This window comes from Saccopteryx leptura, chromosome 4 (assembly GCF_036850995.1).
Source record: "Saccopteryx leptura isolate mSacLep1 chromosome 4, mSacLep1_pri_phased_curated, whole genome shotgun sequence".
In the NCBI taxonomy this organism is placed as follows: domain Eukaryota; kingdom Metazoa; phylum Chordata; class Mammalia; order Chiroptera; family Emballonuridae; genus Saccopteryx; species Saccopteryx leptura.
The window spans coordinates 111,697,304-111,706,817 of record NC_089506.1 but is presented as its reverse complement, the minus strand read 5'-3'; the positions used below and the strand labels follow the sequence as shown (position 1 = coordinate 111,706,817).

Genomic DNA, 9,514 nt, shown 5'->3' with positions numbered 1-9,514 from the left:
ATATTCTCAAGAGTGGCTTTTGTGCACCCAAATATAACTCAAAGTTGATTTTTATTTTAGAAATTATTATTTATTGAATTTAAGTTACAAATTATAAAATCTAATTTACCTTTAGCTTTTAATTCAACTTACAAATCTTATTATTTAATAAAATGAATAGCATAACTCTAGCAAATTTTAAACAGTCTCTACTAAAGGAACTTTCACAATTTAGACTGCAAGAAATAGTTCAAACTTACTTATAAATGTAAAATACTGGTTTCTGTTACCAACTGAAATATCTGAGCATACATGACCCATATTCTCAAATAACCAATGGTGAATAACGAGCTCAGACTAGAAGATGATTGCTTCTCTTTAAATGGGCTGCACTGGCTTTACTTTACCACAGTGGCATCCAACCTACTTCTCTCTCTTGCATTGACTCCCTGGAATGGGTCTTGAAAATAAAGATGACATTTTAAGTGGAATGGCAGAAGCACCAGTGAGTGTGGTTTTAAAATAAGAGAGACATTCATAAGAAGGGCTTTGATATTGTCTAATAACACTGAAGTTTGCCAAGGTGATAAAATTACAGCTCTTTCTGAGACTATTGACTCCAGTGTCCTGAATCTCCATCCCAGACCACAGATTAGATCAGTGTCTAGCCAAGGCTTTCTCTTTATACAATTGTCACTGTCTTTGTTCTTCAACAGAATCACAGTATACCTGGGGTAAAAGGGACCTTCATGATATGCTGGTTGAAGACCCACACATTGTTTGAAACCTCTCTACATCATCCTTGCCAGAGATCCCCAGTGATCTCCAATCAGCTTATTAAGGTCTCATCACCTCTTGAGATAGCCATTTTGACTGTTGAGACTGTTTTTGTTTTTTGTTTTTTTTAATTAGACTGGAATCTGAAGCCTATATTATCATGCCAAAATTGTGCAACACTTGATAATTTGAAAAGTATAGTCACAAACACATTCTTATATAATCTTAAGTGGAATGGAGTTAGTATTCAAATTATTGTTTCTTTACAAAAGAGGAAGTTGAGTTTCAGAGACACGGCATGGATTAACCAAGGTCATACACCTGGTAAGCAGTGGTAAGACATGGCTCCTCTCATTCAAATTTCAATATGTTTTCCATATGTCTAAGGTCTAACCTATGAAATAATACCCACACATCTCTAATTTCTTTTTTACATAATAGACCTTCATATTTTGAACACAGACATCATTTCTTCCATGAGTAGTTTCTATTTCTAGCCAAATATAATATTTTCTATTCTCTAGTTAAGATTTATCCAACAAGGTCTCCACACTCTTCACCATTCTCATTTATCTGCTAAACATGACTGTGATGATGAATTTTATTTATTCATAAACTTGGCTGGACTATAGGGATGCCCAGATATCTGGTAAAACATCAGTTTTGAAAGTGTCTGTTCAGAGCATTTCCAGAAGAGATTAATATTTGAATTTTCCCAAGTAAAAAAGATTGTCCTCACTAATGTGGACAGATGTCATCTATTCTGCAGAGGCCCTGAACAGAACAAAAATGGTGAATGAAAGACCAATTTGTTCTTTGTGCACGTCTGTCTTCTCTTTACTCTAGACATCAGCACTCCTGGTTCTCAAGCCTTGGGTCTCACTGTAAGACTTCAACTATTAGCCCCCATGGTTATCAGGCCTTCAGATGCACCACTGGCTTTCCTCATTTTCTAGCTTACCAACTACACATGGAACTTTTTGACCTCCATAATTCCATGAGACAATTTCTATTTTATATATATATATATATATATATATATATATATATATATATATATATATATATATATATATAATACTGTTGGTTCTGTTTCTCTGGAGAATTCAGACTACTACAACAGTCAAAAAGTTTTATAGTTCAGATATGAATACAATAGTCCAGATGTGGTCAGATCAGTACAAAGAAAAGCAGAGCTATTTCCTTCTTTCTGAATATCACACATCTAGTAATTTAGCCTATGTTAGCTTTTTTGACTCCCTTTTCAATATATTACTTAAATACTGAGTGATTATGGGTCCCAGGGCAGTCCCTAGTTATGCTATTATCCTGGAAAAACTATTAAATAATGGTCCTTTTTACCCTAAAGTGCCCCATTTGGGGTGATACATTGTATGGTGTCCTTCCTTATGTGAAACATGGTGGCAACCACATCTTTTCTACAGATGCTATTGCTTAGGCTTCTCTTCCGGGGATAAAATTGGGACCCAAATCAAAAACTTTAAATTTAGCCATGGTAAATTTTACCTCATTGGATCCAGCTCATATTAGATTGCACAAATAGTTTTAATTCTTCAGGGCTCTGTGTCATTTACCAGTAATTTTGCAATGTCTACACCCTATGGGCTTGGCACCATTTTTCAGTTCTCAGTTTGGACATTTGACTTGCTTTGGTCAATGCAATTTCAGACACAAGAACAAAAGAGTCTTGAAAAGTTTGTCTGTGGCTGGACTGGCATGTTTGTGATTGGGCCATCACCACGAGAAGGCTGTGTCTGGGAAAGCTGCTCATCCCAATGGGAAGATAAGAGGATGTGGAGCTCAGCTGCCCCAATTCAAGCTTCCAGCCTAAGAGTTGAGGTCAATGTATAACAAATGACTGCTGGTTTAAGTCACTGGGTTGTTGTCAGCTTTTTAATGCAGCTAAATATCATCTACTGCCCAGGCTTTGTGGATCTGACTCCATTGCCTAGTGCAGGGGTCCTCAAACTATGGCCCATGGGCCGCATGCGGCCCCCTGAGGCCATTTATCTGGCCCCCGCTGCTGCACTTCCAGAAGGGGCACCTCTTTCATTGGTGGTCAGTGAGAGGAGTACATTGACCATCTCATTAGCCAAAAGCAGGCCCATAGTTCCCATTAAAATACTGGTCAGAGCCCTGGCCGGTTGGCTCAGCGGTAGAGCGTCGGCCTGGCGTGCGGGGGACCCGGGTTCAATTCCTGGCCAGGGCACATAGGAGAAGCGCCCATTTGCTTCTCCACCCCCCTCTCCTTCCTCTCTGTCTCTCTCTTCCCCTCCCGCAGCCAAGGCTCCATTGGAGCAAAGATGGCCCGGGCGCTGGGGATGGCTCCTTGGCCTCTGCCCCAGGCGCTAGAGTGGCTCTGGTCGCAGCAGAGCGATGCCCTGGAGGGGCAAAGCATCGCTCCCTGGTGGGCTTGCCGGGTGGATCCCGGTCGGGCGTATGCGGGAGTCTGTCTGACTGTCTCTCCCGGTTTCCAGCTTCAGAAAAATACAAAAAAATAAATAAATAAAAATAAAAAAAATAAAATATTGGTCAGTTTGTTGATTTAAATTTACTTGTTCTTTATTTTAAATATTGTATTTGTTCCCGTTTTGTTTTTTTACTTTAAAATAAGATATGTGCAATGTGCACAGGGATTTGTTTATAGCTTTTTTTATAGTCTGGCCCTCCAACAGTCTGAGGGACAGTGAACTGGCCCCCTGTGTAAAAAGTTTGGGGACCCCTGGCCTAGTGTATTCGCTACTCCTCCCAACTTCCTTCTACTCAAAATTTGATTATGTATAGTACACACACCCTCACTCAGATCACTTCTACACTGTTGAAAAAGAAAATGCTTGGAGTAGAATTGCCTAGGAACAATAATCCAGACTCATACTGATAATTTAATCAGCATACTTTAGTCATAACACTTAGTTGGTATGACATACATTAATAACTAATTGTTTTGAGGTCTTATCATTTGCAAAGTCTGGTCTAAAGCATTTTATATGTATTTTCTTCTTTACTCCTCTCAATTCTTAGAGGCAAATATTATAATTCTTATTTTATGTGGAAGATACTGATGAACCCATGGGTCAAACAATATACCCAGAATCATCTTGCTGGGGGTAGACTTGATTCTCATTCAACAGCAGGACATCTGCCTCCTCACTCCAGGCACCTCATTCTACAGTCTCTTGATTAGTAACCCACAACATTATAATTAGATGATAAGAGATCTGACAAATGGGTTTTGAAGGGTTGAGAAACACATTTTTCAAATCTTAGGAAGATATCAATAATCTAAGAGCAGCCATCATGATATAAAATAAAAGAACACACTATTTGGACATAGCCAGACAAGTGTGGGTTTAAATCTGAGCTACAGTACTTAATAACTATATCAGTGGTCCCCAACCTTTTTTGGGCCAAGGACCTGTTTAATGTCAAAAAATATTTTCACAGACTGGCCTTTAGGGTGGGACATATAAATGTATCACGTGACCGAGACAAGCATCAAGAGTGAGTCTTAGACGGATGTAACAGAGGGAATCTGGTCATTTTTTAAAAATAAAACATGGTTCAGACTTAAATATAAATAAAACAAAAATTATGTAAGTTATTTATTCTTTCTCTGTGGACCAGTACCAAATGGCCCACGGACCGGTACTGGTCCACAGCCCGGGAGTTGGGGACCATTGAACTATATGACCTGAGGCCATGTATTTGACCTCAGCTTTCTCATCAGAGAAATAAACATAAAAACTAATTCACATGGCTGTTTAGAGTGTGTGAAGCTTCTATCCAAGTATATAGCAGGCTTCAAGAGATACCTAATTTCTTTCTCCTTGAAGGTAGAAAATGAAGTTGGTCTGACATACCCTGTGGTCTGTGAGCATGCTGGCAACTGCTCTCAGGCCCTGACTTCTTTGCTGTGTGGACTCAGAAAACAGAAGCGAAGAAGAAGAAGAAGAAGAAGAAGAAGAAGAAGAAGAAGAAGAAGGAGGAGGAGGAGGAGGAGGAGGAGGAGGAGGAGGAGGAGGAGAGGAAGTGGAAGAGGAAGAAGAAGGAGGAGGAGGAGAGGAAGTGGAAGAGGAAGAAGAAGGAGGAGGAGGAGGAGAAGGAGAAGAAGAAAAAGGAGAAGGAGGAGAAGGAGAGGAAGTGGAAGAGGAAGAAGAAGGAGAAGAGGAAGAGGAAGGGGAAGAAGAGGAAGAATAAGAAGGAGGAGGAGGAGAAGGAGAGGAAGTGGAAGAGGAAGAAGAAGGAGGAGGAGGAGGAGAAGGAGAAGAAGAAAAGGGAGAAGGAGGAGAAGGAGAGGAAGTGGAAGAGGAAGAAGAAGAAGGAGAAGAGGAAGAGGAAGGGGAAGAAGAGGAAGAAGAAGAAGGAGGAGGAGGATAAGGAGAGGAAGTGGAAGAGGAAGAAGAAGGAGGAGAATGAGAAGGAGAAGGAGAAGAAGAAGGGGAAGAGGAGGAGGAGGAGGAAGAGGAGGAAGAGAAGGAGAAGAATGAGAAAAAGAAGAAAGGATACTTGGAGCTTAGAAAGAAGAAGAAGAGGAAGAGGAAGAGGAAGAAGAAGAGGAAGGGGAAGGGGAAGAAGAAGAAGAAGAAGAAGAAGAAGAAGAAGAAGAAAAAGAAGAAGGAGGAGGAGGAGGAGGAGGACAATGAAGGTAAGGAGAGGAAGTGGAAGAGGAAGAAGAAGGAGGAGAATAAGAAGGAGAAGGAGAAGAAGAAGGGGAAGAGGAGGAGGAGGAGAAAGAGGAGGAAGAGAAGGAGAAGAATGAGAAAAAGAAGAAGGATACTTGGAGCTTAGAAAGAAGAAGAAGAGGAAGAAGAAGAAGAAGAGAGGAAGAGGAAGGGGAAGAAGAAGAAGAAGAAGAAGAAGAAGAAGAAGAAGAAGAAGAAGAAGAAGAAGAAGAAGAAGAAGAAGAAGAAGAGGAGGAGGAGGAGGAGGAGGAGGAGGGGAGGAGGAGGAGGAGGAAGAGGAAGAGGAAGAAGAAGAAGAAGGAGAAGGAGAAGGAGAAGGAGAAGGAGAGATCCTTGGAGCTTAGGAAAAACAAAAAGAGAGAACATGCCTGGGGAAGGGGAGGGAAAACGTATGGGTATGCTCCTCAAACAGAGAAAGCTTGCACTAAGCCTTGAGGGTTTTTCTCCACTCTCTAAAGGGGGGAAATCTTAGGGGAGATCCCAGGGGAGAATCTCAATAAAATATTTATCACCTTTCCAAGTGTGTCATTTTAGGGTAGTGGTCTCCACTGATGAGTCAGTGCTGGGGCAATGAGTCACTAATCATTGAAGCTCATCCTGACGTCAGCCATGGCATTGCCCTTCCTGGCCAGGAGCTGCAACATAACTGAAGCCTAGACATTATCTCTAGTTTGACCAAAACTCTGTCTCTGTCATGAACAGACCTGAGGCTTTGTTCCTAAGATTATTCGATGCAGATCAGAATTTCATTGTCTTGAAGGCTTAATGCTTAACAAACTGGTCATGCAAGGGAGTGTATGGGTGTCATATGAGGCTATTCTCTGGGCCTCTTGTTTCTCCTCTAAGTAGGGAAGAGTCTACATGACTAGAGACATGTGAGGGGAGGAAAGGTCACCCTCTGGGCAAGCAAGGTCCTTGTTTTTCCAGTTTTGCCTATTGCTAGGTGCCTGGGGTTTTCTGCCATGGTGACCTTCCATACCTGGCCTATTGCTCCTACTCAGCTCATGCTTGTTTAAGTGCCTACTATGGAGGGAAAATAAAATAAAGAGTTGTAATATAATAAATACGGACTTTCAGTTTTGGAAGATGAAATGCGTTCTGAACATTGGTTGCACAACCACGTGAATGTTCTCAACAATGCTGAAATTACAACTGATTAAGATGATACATTTTTATCTTACCAATTTTTTTAGCACAATTTAAAAGGTTTTAGAAAATATCTTGATGGTTTCTTATCTATTTATATATCTACCTTTTCTTTTTTTTGTATTTTTCCAAAGCTGGAAATGGAGAGGCAGTCAGACAGACTCCCACATGCGCCCGACCGGGATCCACCCGGCATGCCCACCAGGGGGAGATGCTCTGCCCATCTTGGGGCGTCACTCTGCCGCAATCAGAGCCATTCTAGCGCCTGAGGCAGAGGCCACAGAGCCATCCTCAGCTCCCGGGCAAACTTTGCTCCAGTGGAGCCTTGGCCGTGGGAGGGGAAGAGAGAGACAGAGAGGAAGGAGAGGGGGAGGGATGTAGAAGCAGATGGGTGCTTCTCCTGTGTGCCCCGGCCAGGAATCGAACCTGGGACTCCTGTATACGAGGCTGACGCTCTACCACTGAGCAAACCGGCCAGGGCCTATATCTACCTTTTCTTACTAGCTATAATATAAGTCTCTTGGAGGCAGAAAACATGTCTCAAATCTATAGCATCTTTTAGAACCATAAGCCAGGGCCCAGGATATGAGCAGTACAGGTGCTTATGGAAACCTTGCAGGTGAAGACACGGAATATGGAGTTCTCTTACTAATTCTTCTTAATATCCCCCAGCATCCATTATAGTGCCCTATATAGAGTCGTGATCAATACATTTTTATTTATGGTTATGACAAAGATCCAAAGGATTCTCTAAACCTTTCTCTTTTCCCCCAAAGTAGCCATAGGGACATAGTGGGCTCTGGCTGAATAGCCATTCTTCTCACAGATCAAGACTGTGTCCACTTCATCACATCCCACAGAAGTTATTTAGATTTTGACTAGAAACTAGTTCTGTGTTCCTTGGGGGGAAAAATCTAGACATACATCTGAACACCTTGAGCTGCCCAAAGAGACCTAACATTCATGGAGTGTCAGGGATTTTGTATTTGCATTTTATTGTAGCTCACAGCACACCTCATGATAAAACCTGGCTTACAATTCAGGAAATGGAAGCTTGCAGAGGTTGAGTCGTTTTTCCACCAGCACACACCCAGTGAATGGCAGAGTTGGAGTCCATGTTTTCCCACTGGTCTCAATGGTGACCAGCAGAACCACTCTTCTTGATACCGTAGGTGAATCTGGAGGCAGCCAACCCAGGAAATGGGGGACTCAATTAAGGCCCTCCAAAAACTGTTATGTATCCTGATGAATTAGGCAGAACCCCTAATCTGATCCATCTGAGTATCAGTTCGGCTAGAAAGGGTTAGAAGATGATTCTCATGAATCATTAGCATGCTGAGATGCTTGCAAGTAACTGAAAAACACTTCATTTCCTGTTAGCCACACAAAAGAGGCCTGGTGACACCTCGGGCCTCTTAGTTACACTTAGCAATCAGTCTGGCGATTCACTGAACAGTTGATTTATATACATACTGGTCTTCCAGCTTTTGGCTATTTTTTACATCCCAGACCTACTTTTACCCAGAGCCCTGCCTTCACACGTGAACTACATACTTGATGACTTTACTTTCAACCACCAGAGGGCGCAGGGGTATCACTAAAAAAAAAAAAAAAAAAAAAAAAAAAGGTCCACCTGTAAAGCTGCTATTGATGACATGGTTTTGGGGGAAAACCCAAATTGGGTTTTTTGCTTTGGGATTTAGTTACTTAGTTAGTTAGTTAGTTAGTTAGTTAGTTAGTTAGTTAGTTTTATAACAGATTGTTCTAATATAAACTCTAATGGAATTGTTTGGAATAGAAGTCTGTTCCAATCCCCTTATTTTGCAAACGAGAAAACTAAGGCCAGAAAGCTTGAGGACTTCAGTTGCCCAAGAAACACAGGTGGTTGGTGGCCAAATATTTCACTCCAGGCTTCTCCAAGAGAATACAATCACGACCCAGCCAGTCAGAGCAGGGGCCATCACAACTCAGAAAGGACACAAGAGGACACAGAGCACGGGAGCCCCACTGTGCTACAGAGGATTGCTGAGGACACATCAGCACTGCTTCTAGAATTGAGGAACTTGTGATGTAATGGGAAAAAATAATGCATACACAACACAGGAAGAGCAGACCATGGAAACACAGAATCCAGAGGGCTTAGTTAATTGACGCTGCCCTGTGCACTGTGCAAGAGAGTGCTCAAGGGTGAGCTGAGTGTAGATGACATCAGTGCTCACAGAGATCACCCCATGGATACCTCCTTGGTCTCCACTAATAACTGAAATAGTATGGTTCTGTTCTTGAGTGTCTGAGAAAAGATTCAATTCAAGTGATTATTAAAGCCAAATAGGGCCCTAGCCAGTTTATTCAGTGGCTAGAGCATTGGCCTAGCATGCGGATGTCCCGAGTTTGATCCCGGTCAGGGCACACAAGAGAAGCGACCTTCTGCTTCTCTTCTCCTCCCTCTTCCCCTTCTCTTCCTCTTTCCCTCTCACAGCCAGTAGCTCAATTTGTTCAAGGATCAGCCCAGGGTGCTGAGGATAGCGCGGTTGATTTAAGTATTGGTCCCGGATGGGTTGCTGGATGGATCCTTGTTGGAGTGCATGCAGGAATCTATTTCTCTATCTCCCCTCTTTTCCTTAAAAACAAACAAAAAACCGAATAGGATCATGAAAAGTGATTGGTGCAAGTGGTTCTCTGAGATAAAGAACTATAAAAGAGTAGCTAAGCAATCCACATTCCAAGTTGTAAGGTCACACTCCTTGGGTTCGAGGGCTGAGTTTCAGTGTCTGTCCAGGGCAGGAGCACAGTCTGCTAAAATCTGAGCTCCTTGGGGCAGCGCGGCGTACTGAGGAGCTCTGTACACCATCCGTGCCTAACGCGAGAGACTGTTGAAGCCAGCCCCTTGGGGCCGCGCTGCGTACTGA

General features: G+C 42.3%; 1 non-coding gene across 1 annotated transcript; it reads right to left on the bottom strand.

Moving 5' to 3' along the window:
- Positions 1 to 7,010: 7,010 nt before the first annotated feature.
- TRNAT-CGU (transfer RNA threonine (anticodon CGU)) lies at positions 7,011 to 7,086 on the bottom strand. The gene has a single exon. It is a non-coding gene; the product is annotated as a tRNA-Thr (tRNA).
- Between the last annotated feature and the right edge of the window lie 2,428 nt (positions 7,087 to 9,514).